This window comes from Vigna unguiculata, unplaced genomic scaffold (genome assembly GCF_004118075.2).
Source record: "Vigna unguiculata cultivar IT97K-499-35 unplaced genomic scaffold, ASM411807v1 contig_673, whole genome shotgun sequence".
NCBI lineage: Eukaryota > Viridiplantae > Streptophyta > Magnoliopsida > Fabales > Fabaceae > Vigna > Vigna unguiculata.
In genome coordinates, this window is record NW_021011398.1 from 1 (window position 1) to 20346 (window position 20346).

The following is a 20346-nucleotide window of genomic DNA, read 5'->3' on the forward strand; positions in this document are numbered from 1 at the left end:
TTGATTTCTTTGTGCGATTTCTTTGATAGTCTCTCAAATTATTTCTAAACACACATTTGTTAGTTTTTTAATATTTTTATTTATTGTTTATTTCATCATGTAGAATAATATTTTGATATATTCTATCTAATTATTTGTTATTTTATAACTCACTATTAATCATACTGTAATTTTTTCACTTTAATTGTATAAATAACTTTTATTTACTACAATATAAAAATTTAATGTAATTTCTATGAATATTTTTTTGTCACTATCCAACATATATTGAAGTTCAAAAGATACAAAATCTATGTCAAAATTTTATTATTATGTTTATTATTTGTTCTTTGTGTCATTTTGATCAAGTGATGTATTATAACTTTTATTAATGTATAAAAAAGAGATTCATTATAATTTAAAAAATTGAAGTAAACAAACATTTAAAATATATTTTAATTTGAATATTGTTTTCCTTTTATTATTTGTTCTTTGTGTCATTTTGATCAAGTGATGTATTATAACTTTTATTAGTGTATAAAAAAGAGATTCATTATAATTTAAAAATTGAAGTAAACAAACATTTAAAATATATTTTAATTTGAATATTTGTTTTCCTTTTATTATTTGTTCTTTGTGTCATTTTGATCAAGTGATATATTATAACTTTTATTAGTGTATAAAAGAAGATTCATTAGAATTTAAAAAATTGAAGTAAACAAACATTTAAAATATATTTTAATTTGAATATTTGTTTTCCTTTTATATTTTTTTGAAATATTTTTTAATTTTATCAACTAAGTTCATCAATGTTGTAGTTTGCAAATTTAATAAATGTTTTGGTTCACATGAAATTTTATTTGGTATTCTAATATAAAATGTAAACAATTCAATTTTATTTTAAGGTATTTGACATCGAAGAAAATCCTCCTAATATTGAATATTTCATAATATTATGTTTTTTTACCGTAATTTTTTTTCTTTTATAAAAATTAATATTGAAGTAGTTAGAACACGGGAACGGGTATGGGTACGAGATTATACCCGTTACCCGGTGGGGATAGGGATGAGAAAAAAGTTTGATACCCGTTGGGTTTGGGTATGGGGATGGGGATGAATTTTTATGCGGGGATGGGTATGGGATAGCGAAACCCGTCCCCGTCCCGCCTCGTTGCCATCCCTATGTATGACAAGTTTGAATATAAGTTTCAAAAAAGTTTGATTATAAGTTACAAAAATGAAGTCGTATTACTTTCACTAGGTGGCTTCTCTTGAAGAAAAAAAAGTAGGCAACTAAGTGGGGCATAATAAAATAATAAGTAGAGAGGTGCGTATTAGTTTTCGTACAAAGTGTTGAAGTATACTCATCAAATTTTTATTTATTATCCAAAGGTTGCACTTCTTAAGTACCACAAGTTTGATTATAAGTTACAAAAATCAACTTTTATTTTTCATCATGTGGCTGCCTTAAAGAAAAAAATAGGCAAATAAGTGGAGCATAATAAAATAATAAGTAGAGAGCTACGTATTTCGTACAAAGTTTTAAAATATACTCATCAAATTTTTATTTCTTATCCAAAGGGTGCACTTCTTAATTACCAGAATTTTGATTATAAGTTACAAAATCAACTCTTATTACTTTCACTAAAGAAAAAAATAGGCAAATAAGTGGGACATAATAAACAAATAAGTGCATAGCTACGTATTAGTTTTCGTAAAAAGTTTTAAAATTTATTAAACAAATTTTTTATTATCCAAAGGGATGCACTTCTTATGTACCACAACTTTGATTATAAGTTACCAAAATCAACCCTTATTATTTTCACGGGTGGTTGTCTTGAAGAAAAATATAGACAAATAAGTGGGGCATAATAAATAAATAAGTGGAAAGCTACCTATTAGTGTTGGTAAAATTTTAAAATTTATTAAACAATTTAATTTTATTATTCAAAGGGATTCACATCTTATGTACCACTAGTTTGAATATAAGTTACAAAAATCAACCCTTATTACTTTCACTAGGTAGCTTCCTTCAAGAAAAAAATAGACAAATAAATGGGGCATAATAAACAAATAAGTGAAGAGCTACCTATTAGTTTTCATAAAAAAAATTAAAATTTATAAAACAATTTATTTTTATTATTCAAAGGGATGCACTTCTTATGTATGACAAGTTTGGATATAAGTTTCAAAATATCCCCTTATTACTTTCACTAGGTGGATGCCTTGAAGAAAATAATAGGCAAATAAGTGGGGCATAATCAAATAATAAGTGGAGAGCTACGTATTAGTTTTCGTACAATGTGTTAAAATATACTCATCAATTCTTATTTATTATCCAAAGGGTGCACTTCTTAAGTACCACAAGTTTGGTTATAAGTTACAAAAATGAAGTCGTATTAGTTTCACTAGGTGGCTTGTCTTGAAGCAAAAAAATAGGCAAATAAGTGGGGCATAATAAAATAATAAGTAGAGAGCTGCGTATTAGTTTTCGTACAAAGTGTTAAAGTATACTCATCAAATTTTTATTTATTATCCAAAGGGTGCACTTCTTAAGTACCATAATTTTGATTATAACTTACAAAAATCAACTCTTATTACTTTCACTAAAGAAACAAATAGGCAAATAAGTGGGACATAATAAACAAATAAGTGCAGAGCTACGTATTAGTTTTCGTAAAAAGTTTTAAAATTTATTAAACAATTTATTTTTATTATCCAAAGAGATGCACTTCTTATGTACCACAAGTTTGATTATAAGTTACAAAAATCAACCTTTATTACTTTCACTAGGTGGTTGCCTTGAAGAAAAAATTAGGCAAATAAGTGGGGTATAATAAACTAATAAGTGCAAAGCTAGCTATTAGTTTTCATAAAAAGTTTTAAAATTTATTAAACAATTTTTTTTACTATTCAAACGGATTCACTTCTTATGTACCACAAGTTTGAATATAAGTTACAAAAAAATCAACCCTTATTACTTTCACTAGGTGGCTGCCTTGAAGAAAAAAATAGGCAAATAAGTGGGACATAATAAACTAATAAGTGTAGAGCTACCTATTAGTTTTCGTAAAAAGTTTTAAAATTTATTAAACAAATTTTTTTATTATCCAAAGGGATGCACTTCTTATGTACCACAAGTTTGATTATAAGTTACCAAAATCAACCCTTATTGTTTTCACTGGGTGGCTGCCTTGAAGAAAAATATAGACAAATAAGTGGGGCATAATAAATAAATAAGTGGAGAGCTACCTATTAGTTTTGGTAAAAAGTTTTAAAATTTATTAAACAATTTAATTTTATTATTCAAAGGGATTCACATCTTATGTACCACAAGTTTGAATATAAGTTACACAAATCAACCCTTATTACTTTCACTAGGTAAGCTGCCTTCAAGAAAAAAATAGGCAAATAAATGGGGCATAATAAACAAATAAGTGATGAGCTACCTATTAGTTTTCATAAAAACTTTAAAATTTATTAAACAATTTATTTTTATTATTCAAAGGGATGCACTTCTTATGTATGACAAGCTTGAATATAAGTTTCAAAAATATCCCCTTATTACTTTCACTAGGTGGCTGCCTTGAAGAAAATAATAGGCAAATAAGTGGGGCATAATAAAATAATAAGTGGAGAGCTATGTATTAGTTATCGTAAATGTGTTAAAATATACTCATCAATTCTTATTTATTATCCAAAGGGTGCACTTCTTAAGTACCACAAGTTTGATTATAAGTTACAAAAATGAAGTCGTATTACTTTCACTAGGTGGCTTGTCTTGAAGAAAAAAAATACGCAAATACGTGGGGCATAACAAAATAATAAGTAGAGAGCTGCGTAATAGTTTTCGTACAAAGTGTTAAAGTATACTCTTCAATTTTTATTTATTCTCCAAAACGATGCACTTCTTATGTACCGCAAATTTGATTATTTTGTACAAAGAAATCAACCCTTATTACTTTCACTAGGTTGATGCCTTGAAGAAAAAATTAGGCAAATAAGTGGGGCATAATAAACAAATACGTGGAGAGCTATCTATTTTTTTTTTGTAAAAAGTTTTAAAATTTATTAAACAATTTATTTTTGTTATTCAAAGGGAAGCACTCATTATGTACTACAAGTTTGAATGTAAGTTACAAAAATCAACCCTTATTACTTTCACTAGGTGGTTGCCTTGAAGAAAAAATAGACAAATAAGTGGGGTATAATAAACAAATAAGTGGAGAGCTAGCTATTAGTTTTCATAAAAAGTTTTAAAATTTATTAAACAATTTATTTTTATTATTCAAAGTAATGAACTTCTTATGTACGATAGGTTTGAATATAAGTTACAAAAATCAATCCTTACTACTTTCACTAGGTGGCTGCTTTGGAGAAAAAAAATAGGCAAATAAGTGAGGCATAATAAACAAATATGTGGAGAGCTACCTATTAGTTTTCGTACAAAGTTTTAAAATTTATTAAACAATTTATTTTTATTATTAAAAGGAATGAACTACTTATGTACCATAAGTTTGAATATAAGTTACAAAATCAACCCTTATTACTTTAACTAGGTGGCTATCTTGGAAAAAAAAAAGGCAAATAAGTGGGGCATAATAAACAAATATGTGGAGAGCTACCTATTAGTTTTCGTAAAAAGTTTTAAAATTTATTAAACAATTTATATTTATAATTCAAAGGGATGCACTTCTTATGTACCACAAGTTTGAATATAAGTTACAAAAATCAACCCTTATTACTTTCACTAGGTGTTGAAGCAAAAAATAGGCAAATAAGTGGGGTATAATAAACAAATAAGTGGAGAGCTACCTATTATTTTCGTACAAAGTGTTAAAATATACTCATCAATTTTTATTTATTATCCAAAAGGATACATTTCTTCTGTACCACAAGTTTGATTATAAGTTACAAAAATCAACATTTATTACTTTGACTAGGTGGGCTGCCTTGAAAAAAAAATTGGGCAAAAAAGTGGGGCACAATACACAAATAAGTGGAGAGCTACTTTTTGTTTTCCTACAAAGTGTTAAAATATACTCATTGATTTTTATTTATTCTCCAAAAGGATGCACTTCTTATGTACCACAAGTTTGATTATTTTGTACAAAAAAATCAAGGCTTATTACTTTCACTAGGTTGCTCCCTTGAAGCAAAATTAGGCAAATAAGTGGGGCATAATAAACAAATAAGTGGAGAACTATCTATTTGTTTTCGTAAAAAGTTTTAAAATTTATTAAACAATTTATTTTTATTCTTCAAAGGGAAACACTTATTATGTACTACAAGTTTGAATATAAGTTACAAAAATCAACCCTTATTACTTTCACTAGGTGGCTGCTATTAAATAATTTATTTTTATTATTCAAAGGGATGCACTTCTTATGTACCACATGTTTGAATATAAGTTACAAAAATCAACTCATATTACTTTCACTAGGTGGCTGCCTTGTAGAAAAAGAGAGGCAAATATGTGGTGCATAATAAACAAAAAAGTGGGGAGCAACGTATTATTTTCGTACAAAGTGTTAAAATATATTCATCAATTTTTATTTATTATCCAAAAGGATGCATTTCTTATGTACCACAAGTTTGATTATAAGTTACAAAAATAAACTTTTATTACTTTCACTATGTGGCTGCCTTGAAAAAAAAAAATTACAAATAAGTGACGCATAATAAACAAATAAGTGGAGACCTACGTATTATTTTCGTACAAAGTATTAAAATATACTCATCAATTTTTATTTATTATCCGAAAGGATGCACTTCTTATGTACCTCAAGTCATATTATAAGTTACAAAACTTAACCATTATTACTTTCACTGGTGACTGCCTTAAAGAAAAAATTAGACAAATAAGTGGAGAGCTATCTATTAGTTTTCGTAAAAAGTTTTAAAATTTATCAAAAAAATTATTTTTATTATCCAAAGGCAGGCATGAACTTCTTATGTACCACAAATTTGAATATAAGTTACAAAAATCAACCCTTATTACTTTCACTAGGTGGCTGCCTTGAAGAAAAAAAAAAGGCAAATAAGTGGGACATAATAAAGAAATGAGTGCAGAGCTACCTATTAGTTTTGGTAAAAAGTTTTAAAATTTATTAAACAATTTAATTTTATTATTCAAAGGGATTCATTTCTTATGTATCACAAGTTTGAATATAAGTTACAAAAATCAACCTTTATTACTTTCACTAGGTGACTGCCTTGAAAAAAAAAAAGGCAAATAAGTGGGACATAATAAACAAATAAGTGCAGAGCTACCTATTAGTTTTCGTAAAAAGTTTTAAAATTCATTAAACAAATTATTTGAATTATTCTAAGGGATTCACTTCTTATGTACCACAGGTTTGAATATAAGTTACAAAAATCAACTCTTATTACTTTCACTAGGCGGCTGCCTTGAAGAATAAAATAAGCAAATAATTGGAGCATAATAAACAAATAAGTGCAGAACAACGAATTAGTTTGGTACAAAGTGTTAAAATATATTCATCAATTTTTATTTATTATCCAAAGAGATGCACTTCTTATGTACCACAAGTTTGATTATAAGTTACAAAAATAAACTTTTATTACTTTCACTAGGTGGCTGCCTTGAAAAAATAAAAGGCAAATAAGTGGGGCATAATAAACAAATAAGTGGAGAGCAACGTATGATTTTCGTACAACGTGTTAAAATATACTCATCAATTTTTATTTATTAACCAAAAGGATGCACTTCTTATGTACCTCAAGTCATATTATAAGTTACAAAACTTAACCCTTATTACTTTCACTATGTGAGTGCCTTGAAGAAAAAAATAGGCAAATAAGTGGGACATAATAAACAAATAAGTTCAGAGCTACCTATTAGTTTTCGTAAAAAGTTTTAAAATTTATTAAACAAATTATTTTTATTATTCAAAGGAATTCACTTCTTATGTACCACAGGTTTGAATATAAGTTACAAAAATCAACCCTTATTACTTTCACTAGGTGGCTGTCCCTAAGGAAAAAATAGGCAAATAAGTGGGACATAATAAACAAATGAGTGCAGAGCTACCTATTAGTTTTGGTAAAAAGTTTTAAAATTTATTAAACAATATAATTTTTTTATTCAAAGGATTCACTTCTTATGTGTCACAAGTTTGAATATAAGTTACAAAAATCAACCCTTATTACTTTCACTAGGTGGCTGCCTTGAAGAAAAAAATAGGCAAATAAGTGGGACATAATAAACAAATAAGTTCAGAGCTACCTATTTGTTTTCGTAAAAAGTTTTAAAATTTATTAAACAAATTATTTTTATTATTCAAAGGAATTCACTTCTTATGTACCACAGATTTGAATATAAGTTACAAAAATCAACTCTTATTACTTTCACTAGGCGGCTGACTTGAAGAATAAAATAAGCAAATAAGTGGAGCATAATAAACAAATAAGTGCAGAGGAACGAATTATTTTCGTACAAAGTGTTAAAATATATTCATTAATTTTTATTTATTATCCAAAGGGATGCACTTCTTATGTACCACAAGTTTGATTATAAGTTACAAAAATAAACTTCTATTACTTTCACTAGGTGGCTGCCTTGAAAAAAAAAATTAGATAAATAAGTGAGGCATAATAAACAAATAAGTGGAGAGCTACGTATTATTCTCGTACAAAGTGTTAAAATATACTCATCAATCTTTATTTTTTATCAAAAAGGATGCACTTTTTATGTACCTCAAGTATGATTATAAGTTACAAAAATCAACATTTATTACTTTCACTAGGTGGCTGCCTTGAAGAAAAAATTAGGCCAATAAGTGAGGCATAATAAACGAATAAGTGCAGAGCTAACAATTAGTTTTCGTAAAAAGTTTTAAAATTTATTAAACAATTTTTTTTACTATCGAAAGGGATGCACTTCTTATGTACCACAAGTTTGATTATATGTTACACAAATCAACCTTTATTACTTTCACTAGGTGGCTGCCTTGAACAATAAAATAGGCAAATAAGTGGAGCATAATAAACAAATAAGTGCAGAGCAACGAATTATTTTCGTACAAAGTGTTAAAATATATTCATCAATTTTTATTTATTATGCAAAGGGATGCACTTCTTATGTACTACAAGTTTGATTATAAGTTACAAAAATAAACTTTTATTACTCTCACTAGGTGGCTGCCTTGAAAAAAAAAAGGCAAATAAGTGGGGCATAATAAACAAAGAAGTGGATAGCTACGTATTATTTTCGTACAAAGTGTTAAAATATACTCATCAATTTTTATTTATTATACAAAAGGATGCACTTTTTATGTACCACAACTTTGATTATAAGTGACAAAAATCAACCGTTATTACTTTCACTAGGTGGCTGCCTTGCAAAAAAAAAAAAAATAGGCAAAAAAGTTGGGCATAATACACAAACAAGTGGTGAGCTACTTTTTACTTTCCTACAAAGTGTTAAAATATACTCATTGATTTTTATTTATTCTCCAAAAGGATGCACTTCTTATGTACCACAAGTTTGATTATTTTGTACAGAAAAATCAACCCTGAATACTTTCACTAGGTTGCTGCCTTGAAGAAAAAATTAGGCAAATAAGTGGAGCATAATAAACAAATAAGTGGAGAGCTATCTATTTGTTTTCGTAAAAAGTTTTTAAATTTATTAAAATATTTATTTTTATTATTCAAAGGGAAGCACTTATTATATACTACAAGTTTGAATAGAAGTTACCAAAATCAACCCTTATTACTTTCACTAGGTGGCTCCTATTAAATAATTTATTTTTATTATTCAAAGGGATCTTCTTATGTACCACAGGTTTCAATATAAGTTACAAAAATCAACTCATATTACTTTTACTAGGTGGCTGCCCTGTAGAAAAAGAGAGGCAAATATGTGGGGCATAATAAAGAAATAAGTGGAGAGCAACGTATTATTTTCGTACGTGTTAAAATATACTCATCAAGTTTTATTTATTAACCAAAAGGATGCACTTCTTATTTACCTCAAGTCATATTATAAGTTACAAAATTTAACCCCTATTACTTTCACTAGGTGAGTGCCTTAAAGAAAAAATTAGGCAAATAAGTGGGGCATAATAGACAAATAAGTGGAGAGCTATATATTAGTTTTCGTAAAAAGTTTTAAAATTTATTAAACAATTTATTTTTATTATCCAAAGGGATGCACTTCTTATGTGCCACAAGTTTGAATATAAGTTACAAAAATCAACCCTTATTACTTTCATTAGGTGGCTGCCTTGAAGAAAAAAATAGGCAAATAAGTGGGACATAATAAACAAATGAGTGCAGAGCTACCTATTAGTTTTGGTAAAAATTTTTAAAATTTATTAAACAATTTAATTTTATTATTCAAAAGGATTCACTTCTTATGTATCACAAGTTTGAATATAAGTTACAAAAATCAACCCTTAATACTTTCACTAGGTGGTTGCCTTGAAGAAAAAAAATAGGCAAATAAGTGGGACATAATAAACAAATAAGTGCAGAGCTACCTATTAGTTTTTGTAAAATAATTTAAAATTTATTAAACAAATTATTTTTATTATTCAAAGGGATTCACTTCTTATGTACCACAGGTTTGAATATAAGTTACAAAAATGAACTCTTATTAGTTTCACTAGGCGGCCGGTGGCGAAACTTGGAGAAAATATTTAGGGGTGCCAAATTAAATTTGTTATATATAATTTTTTTTAGTTAGAAAAAAAAGTTTTTCATTTTTTCTCCTCATTTTCTCTGCTTAGAACAAACACACATAATAATAAAATTCAAAAAAAATGACTATTATTTGCTATTATATCATGATACTAAACCATGAATATTATTTTAGATAAGCTCTGTGTACCTCATCAATTTGATTTGGTGGGTATTATCAAATTTGAAGACGCTTTTTCCGGATCGCATTCTAATGAATTTTTAAATTCATTATATATAACTCTAGAAACTTTAGAGATTTGATTTTCATTGTCTTGACTTCTTGGTTCTCATAAAAATTTTAGTTAACATATATGCCGTCTTTTTTCATCTTTATCCTAAACTTTCTTCTTCAAAAAAGGAATTAATTCTTTTACTCTTTATCATAATCTTTTTAATATAAATTTAACATCTCACCTATTTAGAAAATAAGATAAAATTTATATTCAGAAATCACAATTATCACAATGAAAGACATAACAAAACTCATACCACTTTAATTAAATAAGCAACACAGTATAAATTCAAAATTTAAAAAAAAAAATTACCTTAGGCAGCAAAAAACACAAAATCCCTAAATTTCATAATTAAGGGTTATAATAATTTGGGAAAAAGTATAAGTAGGGTTCATACCAATTTCATAAAAGAATCCCTAAAATCATAATTAGGTTTATACTAATTTGGGATAAACTTAATTTAGAGAAACATCTTAAAAAGAATCATAAATCTGACATACATAAATCATAATAAGATACTAACCTTGATCTGTGAGAGATCATGCGAGAATTACTTCAATCTCAATCTATGTGTTCCCCAAACCTCTGTTTTCCAATCTATCTCTTTGTGTTTATTTCTTGGTTTAATTAGTCGGATGGTACCCACTTTCGTTCATATGTGTCCGTTTGGTACCCGCTTTTAAAAATATGTCAATCTAGTCTAAACTTTTGAAAAGTGTCTTAATTAGGTCCCTTTCAGACAAAAATTACTATAGTCGTTAATTGTATTGATATTTAAAATGAATTACAAAATTAAGAATTGATATTTATATCAAAATTTAGGACCTAATATTTTTTTTGCTGAAAAGGACCTAACTGAAGCATCTTTTCAAAAGTTGGGACTCAATTGTACTTTTTTAAAAGCAGGTATAAAACTAACACATCTAAATAAAAGTGGATATCATCCGACTAATTAAACTTTATTCCTCTTCACACACTTTCATGATAATTTACATAGTAAAAACATGCTATAACAAAAAAAAAAATCCTAATCTCTTTTATAAACCAATATTTCCATTAAATTTTTTATTTTATTTTTTATTATAATTTTCACAATATAAATTTAATATAAATAATATATAAATATAATTTTTAATATATATATATATATATATATATAAAATAAATTTAAAAAAAAAAATGGGGGGGCCGTGGCTCCCCTAGGTCAATTCATAGTTCCGCCCCTATAGGCGGCTGCCTTGAAGAATAAAATAGGAAAATAAGTGGAGCATAATAAACAAATAAGTGCAGAGCAACGAATTATTTTCGTACAAAGTGTTAAAATATATTCATCAATTTTTATTTATTATCCAAATGGATGCACTTCTTATGTACCACAAGTTTGATTATAAGTTACAAAAATAAACTTTTATTACTTTCACTAGGGGGCTGCCTTGAAAAAAAAGGCAAATAAGTGGGGCATAATAAACAAATAAGTGGAGAGCTACGTATTATTTTTATACAAAGTGTTAAAATATACTCGTCAATTTTTATTTATTATAAAAAAGGATGCACTTCTTATGTACCTCAAGTTATATTATAAGTTACAAAACTTAACCCTTATTACTTTCACTAGGTGACTGCCTTGAAGAAAAAATTAGGCAAATAAGTGGGGCATAATAAACAAATAAGTGTAGAGCTATGTATAAATTTCGTAAAATGTTACAAAATTTATTAAACAATTTTTTTATTATTCAAAGGAATTTATTTCTTATGTACCACAAGTTTGAATATAAGTTACAAAAATCAACCCTTATTACTTTCACTAGGTAGCTGCCTTCAAGAAAAAAATAGGAAAATAAATGGGGCATAATAAACAAATAAGTGAAGAACTACCTATTAGTTTTCATACAAAAATTTAAAATTTATTAAACAATTTATTTTTATTATTCAAAGGGATGCACTTCTTATGTATGATAAGTTTGAATATATGTTTCAAAAATATCCCCTTATTACTTTCACTAGGTGGTTGCCTTGAAGAAAATAATAGGCAAATAAGTGGGGCATAATAAAATAATAAGTGTAGAGTTACGTATTAGTTTTCGTACAATGTGTTAAAATATACTCATCAATTCTTATTTATTATCCAAAGGGTGCACTTCTTAAGTACCACAAGTTTGATTATAAGTTACAAAAATGAAGTCGTATTACTTTCACTAGGTGGCTTCTCTTGAAGAAAAAAAAGTAGGCAACTAAGTGGGGCATAATAAAATAATAAGTAGAGAGGTGCGTATTAGTTTTCGTACAAAGTGTTGAAGTATACTCATCAAATTTTTATTTATTATCCAAAGGTTGCACTTCTTAAGTACCACAAGTTTGATTATAAGTTACAAAAATCAACTTTTATTTTTCATCATGTGGCTGCCTTAAAGAAAAAAATAGGCAAATAAGTGGAGCATAATAAAATAATAAGTAGAGAGCTACGTATTTCGTACAAAGTTTTAAAATATACTCATCAAATTTTTATTTCTTATCCAAAGGGTGCACTTCTTAATTACCAGAATTTTGATTATAAGTTACAAAAATCAACTCTTATTACTTTCACTAAAGAAAAAAATAGGCAAATAAGTGGGACATAATAAACAAATAAGTGCATAGCTACGTATTAGTTTTCGTAAAAAGTTTTAAAATTTATTAAACAAATTTTTTTATTATCCAAAGGGATGCACTTCTTATGTACCACAACTTTGATTATAAGTTACCAAAATCAACCCTTATTATTTTCACTGGTGGTTGTCTTGAAGAAAAATATAGACAAATAAGTGGGGCATAATAAATAAATAAGTGGAAAGCTACCTATTAGTGTTGGTAAAAATTTTAAAATTTATTAAACAATTTAATTTTATTATTCAAAGGGATTCACATCTTATGTACCACTAGTTTGAATATAAGTTACAAAAATCAACCCTTATTACTTTCACTAGGTAGCTTCCTTCAAGAAAAAAATAGACAAATAAATGGGGCATAATAAACAAATAAGTGAAGAGCTACCTATTAGTTTTCATAAAAAAAAATTAAAATTTATAAAACAATTTATTTTTATTATTCAAAGGGATGCACTTCTTATGTATGACAAGTTTGGATATAAGTTTCAAAAATATCCCCTTATTACTTTCACTAGGTGGATGCCTTGAAGAAAATAATAGGCAAATAAGTGGGGCATAATCAAATAATAAGTGGAGAGCTACGTATTAGTTTTCGTACAATGTGTTAAAATATACTCATCAATTCTTATTTATTGTCCAAAGGGTGCACTTCTTAAGTACCACAAGTTTGGTTATAAGTTACAAAAATGAAGTCGTATTAGTTTCACTAGGTGGCTTGTCTTGAAGCAAAAAAATAGGCAAATAAGTGGGGCATAATAAAATAATAAGTAGAGAGCTGCATATTAGTTTTCGTACAAATTGTTAAAGTATACTCATCAAATTTTTATTTATTATCCAAAGGGTGCACTTCTTAAGTACCATAATTTTGATTATAAGTTACAAAAATCAACTCTTATTACTTTCACTAAAGAAAAAAATAGGCAAATAAGTGGGACATAATAAACAAATAAGTGCAGAGCTACGTATTAGTTTTCGTAAAAAGTTTTAAAATTTATTAAACAATTTATTTTTATTATCCAAAGAATGCACTTCTTATGTACCACAAGTTTGATTATAAGTTACAAAATTCAACCTTTATTACTTTCACTAGGTGGCTGCCTTGAAGAAAAAATTAGGCAAATAAGTGGGATATAATAAACTAATAAGTGCAGATCTAGCTATTAGTTTTCAGAAAAAGTTTTAAAATTTATTAAACAATTTTTTTTTACTATTCAAAGTGATTCACATCTTATGTACCACAAGTTTGAATATAAGTTACAAAAATCAACCCTTATTATTTTCACTAGGTGGCTGCCTTGAAGAAAAAAATAGGCTAATAAGTGAGACATAATAAACTAATAAGTGCAGAGCTACCTATTAGTTTTCGTAAAAAGTTTTAAAATTTATTAAACAAATTTTTTTATTATCCAAAGGGATGCACTTCTTATGTACCACAAGTTTGATTATAAGTTACAAAAATCAACCTTTATTACTTTCACTAGGTGGCTGCCTTGAAGAAAAAATTAGGCAAATAAGTGGGGTATAATAAACTAATAAGTGTAGAGCTAGCTATTAGTTTTCATAAAAAGTTTTAAAATTTATTAAATAATTTATTTTTATTATTCAAAGGGATGCACTTCTTATGTACCACAGGTTTAAATATAAGTTACAAAAATCAACTCATATTAGTTTCACTAGGTGGCTGCCTTATAGATAAAAAAAGGCAAATATGTGGGGCATAATAAACAAATAAGTGGAGAGCAACGTATTACTTTCGTACAACGTGTTAAAATATACTCATCAATTTTTATTTATTAACCAAAAGGATGCACTTCTTATGTACCTCAACTCATATTATAAGTTACAAAACTTAACCCTTATTACTTTCACTAGGTGAGTGCCTTAAAGAAAAAATTAGGCAAATAAGTGGGGCATAATAAACAAATAAGTGGAGAGTACCACAAGTTTGATTATAAGTTACAAAAATCAACTCTTATTACTTTCACTAGGTGGCTGCCTTAAAGAAAAAAATAGGCAAATAAGTGGAGCATAATAAAATAATAAGTACAGAGCTACGTATTTCGTACAAAGTGTTAAAATATTCTCATCAAATTTTTATTTATTATCCAAAGGGTGCACTTCTTAAGTACCAGAATTTTAATTATAAGTTACAAAAATCAACTCTTATTACTTTCACTAAAGAAAAAAATAGGCAAATAAGTGGGACATAATAAACAAATAAGTGCAGAGCTACGTATTAGTTTTCGTAAAAAGTTTTAAAATTTATTAAACAATTTATTTTTATTATCCAAAGGGATGCACTTCTTATGTACCACAAGTTTGATTATAAGTTACAAAAATCAACCTTTATTACTTTCACTAGGTGGCTGCCTTGAAGAATAAAATAGGCAAATCAGTGGAGCATAATAAACAAATAAGTGCAGAGCAACGAATTATTTTTGTACAAAGTGTTAAAATATATTCATTAGTTTTTATTCATTATCCAAATGGATGCACTTCTTATGTACCACAAGTTTGATTATAAGTTACAAAAATAAATTTTTATTACTTTCACTAGGTGGCTGCCTTGAAAAAAAAGGCAAATAAGTAAGGCATAATAAACAAAGAAGTGGAGAGCTACGTATTATTTTCGTAAAAAGTGTTAAAATATACTCATCAATTTTTATTTATTATAAAAAAGGATGCACTTCTTATGTATCTCAAGTTATATTATAAGTTACAAAACTGAACCCTTATTACTTTCACTAGGTGACTGCCTTGAAGAAAAAATTAGGCAAATAAGTGGGGCATAATAAACAAATAAGTGGAGAGTTATCTATTAGTTTTCGTAAAAAGTTTTAAAATTTATTAAACAATTTATTTTTATTATCCAAAGGGATGCACTTCTTATGTACCACAAGTTTGATTATAATTTACAAAAATCAAGCTTTATTACTTCACTAGGTGGCTGCCTTGAAGAAAAAATTAGGCAATTAGGCAAATAAGTGGGGTATAATAAACTAATAAGTGCAGATAGGGATGGCAACGGGGCGGGGCGGGGACGGGTTTCACTATCCCATACCCATCCCCGTAAAAAAAGTTCATCCCCATCCCCATACCCAAACCCAACGGGTATCAAACTTTTATCCCATCCCCATCTCCACCGGGTAACGGGTATAATCTTGTACCCATACCCGTACCCGTTTTCTTAGTACTTTAATATTAATTTTAATTAATTTTTATAAAATAATAAAAAATTATGGTAAAGGAAACATAATATTATCAAATATTCAATATTAGGAGTATGGTTATTTTTTCGATATCAAATACTTTGAAATAAATTATAATTGTTTACATTTTATATTAGAATACCAAATAAAATTTAATGAGAACCAAAACATTTATTAAATTTACAAACATTAATGAAACCAAGTTGATAAATTTTTAAAATATTTTTAAAAAAATATAAATGGAAAAAAATTCTTAAAAAAATATAAAAGGAAAAAATATTTAAATTAAAATATATTTTAAATGTTTGTTCACTTTAGTTTTTTAAATTATAATGAATCTATTTTTTATACACTAATAAAAGTTATAATACACCACTTGATTAAAATAACGCAAAGAACAAATAATAAATATAATAATAAAATTTAACATAAATTTTGTATCTTTTAAACCACAATATATGTTGGATAGTGGTAAAAAAAATTTATCGAAATAGTATTCTATATGATAAAAATAAATAAAAAATAAAAATATAAAAAAATTAACAAATGTGTGTCTTATAAACAATTTGGAGACTATTGGAAGGAATCACACAAATGAAAACAAATATATAATTAAAGGTATGATAAGATGAAAAATATCTTAGAGATCTAAGAAAACTTTTCAAATATCAACATATATACTCAATGTTTGATAAAAAAATGACGCAAAGAACAAATAATAAACATAATAAAATTTTATCATAGATCTGGTATTTTTTAAACTCCAATATATGTTGGATGGTGATAAAAAAATATTCATGACAATTACACTAAATTTTTATATTGTAGTAAATAAAAATTATTTATACAATTATATTGAAAATATTAAAGTATGATTGTAATGAGTTAGAAAATAAAAAATAATTAGATAAAATTTATCGAAATAGTATTCTATATGATGAAAATAAACAAAAATTATCAACATATATACTCAATGGTTGAGAAATAACAAAAATTATTTTAGCGAAACAAAAGAGTTCTTCAAATGAAACAAAAATTAATAATAATAAGTAAATATTTTTTTATATTACCTAGTAAATGAAATGTTTATGCTATTAAACACTTAAAGTGAGAGTATTAAATATTCTCATGTGAAAGGAAAATATACAATAAAAAAAATAATAGAAATATTCAAATGTTAGACATAATTTTTTTTTAATTGACATACATTATTTTAACATAATTAACATATATATATATATATATATATAAGGTTACTTAATTAATTGTAAATATTTTAATAATTTAAATGAGGATGAGGATATGGCGGGGACGGGTATTATGGCGGGGATATATTCATCCCCATCCGCATCCCCATACCCAATTGAAAAAATCGGAGATTCTCCATACCTATACACATACCCAGTCAATGCGGGGATTCCCCGACAAAACGGGGACGGGTTCAGACAATACCCACGGGGACGGGTTTGTTTGCCATCTCTAAGTGCAGAGCTACCTATTAGTTTTCGTAAAAAGTTTTACAATTTATTAAACAATTTTTTTTTACTATTCATAGGGATTCACTTCTTATGTACCACAAGTTTGAATATAAGTTACAAAAATCAACCCTTATTACTTTCACTCGGTGGCTGCCTTGAAGAAAAAAATTAGGCAAATAAGTGGGGCATAATAAACATATAAGTGGAGAGCTATCTATTAGTTTTCGTAAAAAGTTTTAAAATTTATTAAACAATTCATTTTTATTATCCAAAGGGATGCACTTCTTATGTACCACAAGTTTGATTATAAGTTACAAAAATCAACCGTATTACTTTCACTAGGTTGCTGCCTTGAAGAAAAAATTAGGCAAATAAGTAGGGTATAATTAACTAATAAGTGCAGAGCTACCTATTAGTTTTCGTAAAAAGTTTTAAAATTTATTAAACAATTTTTTTTTACTATTCAAAGGGATTCACTTCGTATGTACCACAAGTTTGAATATAAGTTACAAAAATCAACCCTTATTACTTTGATTAGGTGGTTGCTTTGAAGAAAAAAATAGGAAAATAAGTGGGACATAATAAACAAATAAGTGAAGAGCTACCTATTAGTTTTCGTAAAAACTTTTAAAATTTATTAAACAATTTATTTTTATTATCCGAAGGGATGCATTTCTTATGTACCAAAGGTTTGATTATAAGTTACAAAAATTAACCTTTATTACTTTTACTAGGTGGCTGCCTTGAAGAAAAAAGGGCAAATAAATGGGGCAGAATAAACAAATAAGTGGAGAGCTACATATTATTTTCGTACAAAGTGTTAAAATATACTCATCAATTTTTATTTATTATCCAAAAGGATGCACTTCTTATGTACCAAAAGTTTGATTATTTTGTACAAAACTTAACCCTTATTACTTTCACTAGGTGACTGCCTTGAAGAAAAAATTAGGCAAATAAATGGGGCATAATAAACAAATAAGTGCAGAGCTACCTATTAGTTTTCAGAAAAAGTTTTAAAATGTATTAAACAATTTAATTTTATTATTCATAGGGATTCAAATCTTATGTACCACAAGTTTGAATATAAGTTACAAAAATCAACCCTTATTACTTTCACTAGGTAGTTTCCTTCAATAAAAAAAATAGGCAAATAAATGGGGAATAATAAACAAATAAGTGAAGAGTTACCTATTAGTTTTCATAAAAAATTTAAAATTTATTAAACAATTTATTTTTATTATTCAAAGGGAAGCACTTATTATGTACTACAAGTTTGATATAAGTTACAAAACTTAACCCTTATTACTTTCACTAGGTGACTGCCTTGAAGAAAAAATTAGGCAAATTAGTGGGGCATAAAAAACAAATAAGTGGAGAGCTATGTATTAGTTTTCGTAAAAAGTTTTAAAATTTATTGAACAATTTTTTTTTTACTATTCAAAGGGATTCACTCCTTATGTACCACAAGTTTGAATATAAGTTACAAAAATCAACCCTTATTACTTTCACTCGATGGCTGCCTTGAAGAAAAAATTAGGCAAATAAGTGGGGCATAATAAACAAATAAGTAGAGAGCTATCTATTAGTTTTCGTAAAAATTTTTAAAATTTATTAAACAATTTATTTTTATTATCAAAAGGCATGCACTTCTTATGTACCAGAAGTTTGATTATAAGTTACAAAAATCAACCCTTTTATACTTTCACTAGGTTGCTGCCTTGAAGAAAAAATTAGGCAAATAAGTGGGGTATAATTAATTAATAAGTGCAGCGCTACCTATTAGTTTTCGTAAAAAGTTTTAAAATTTATTAAACAATTTTTTTTTACTATTCAAAGGGATTCACTTTGTATGTACCACAAGTTTGAATATAAGTTACAAAAATCAACCCTTATTACTTTGATTAGGTGGCTGTCTTGAAGAAAAAAATAGGCAAATAAGTGCGACATAATAAAGAAATAAGTGAAGAGCTACCTATTAGTTTTCGTAAAAAGTTTTAAAATTTATTAAACAATTTATTTTTATTATCCAAAGGAATGCACTTCTTATGTACCACAAGTTTGATTATAAGTTACAAAAATTAACCTTTATTACTTTTACTAGGTGGCTGCCTTGAAGAAAAAAAGGGCAAATAAGTGGGGCAGAATAAACAAATAAGTGGAGAGCTACATATTATTTTCGTACAAAGTGTTAAAATATACTCACCAATTTTTATTTATTATCCAAAAGGATGTACTTCTTATGTACCAAAAGGTTGATTATTTTGTAGAAAACTTAACCCTTATTACTCTGCCTTGAAGAAAAAATTAGGCAAATAAGTGGGGCATAATAAACAAATAATTCAGAGCTACCTATTAGTTTTCATAAAAAGTTTTAAAATTTTTTAAACAATTTCTTTTTATTATCCGAAGGGATGCACTTCCTATATACCACAAGTTTGATTATAAGTTACAAAAATTAATATTTATTACTTTTACTAGGTGGCTGCCTTGAAGAAAAAAAGGGCAAATAAGTGGGGCAGAATAAACAAATAAGTGGAGAGCTACATATTATTTTCGTACAAAGTGTTAAAATATACTCATCAATTTTTATTTATTATCCAAAAGAATGCACTTCTTATGTACCAAAAGTTTGATTATTTTGTACAAAACTTAACCCTTATTACTTTCACTAGGTGACTGCCTTGAAGAAAAAATTAGGCAAATAAGTGGGGCATAATAAACAAATAAGTGGAGAACTATCTATTAGTTCTTGAACAATTTTTTTTTTACTATTCAAAGGGATTGACTTCTTATGTACCACAAGTTTGAATATAAGTTACAAAAATCAACCCTTGTTACTTACACTAGGTAGCTTGCTTCAAGAAAAAAATAGGCAAGTACATGGGGAATTATAAACAAATAAGTGAAGAGCTACCTATTAGTTTTCATAAAAAAATTTAAAATTTATTAAACAATTTATTTTTATTATTCAAAGGGAAGCACTTATTATGTACTACAAGTTTGAATATAGGTTACAAAACTTAACCCTTATTACTTTCACTAGGTGACTGCCTTGAAGAAAAAATTAGGCAAATAAGTGGGACATAATAAA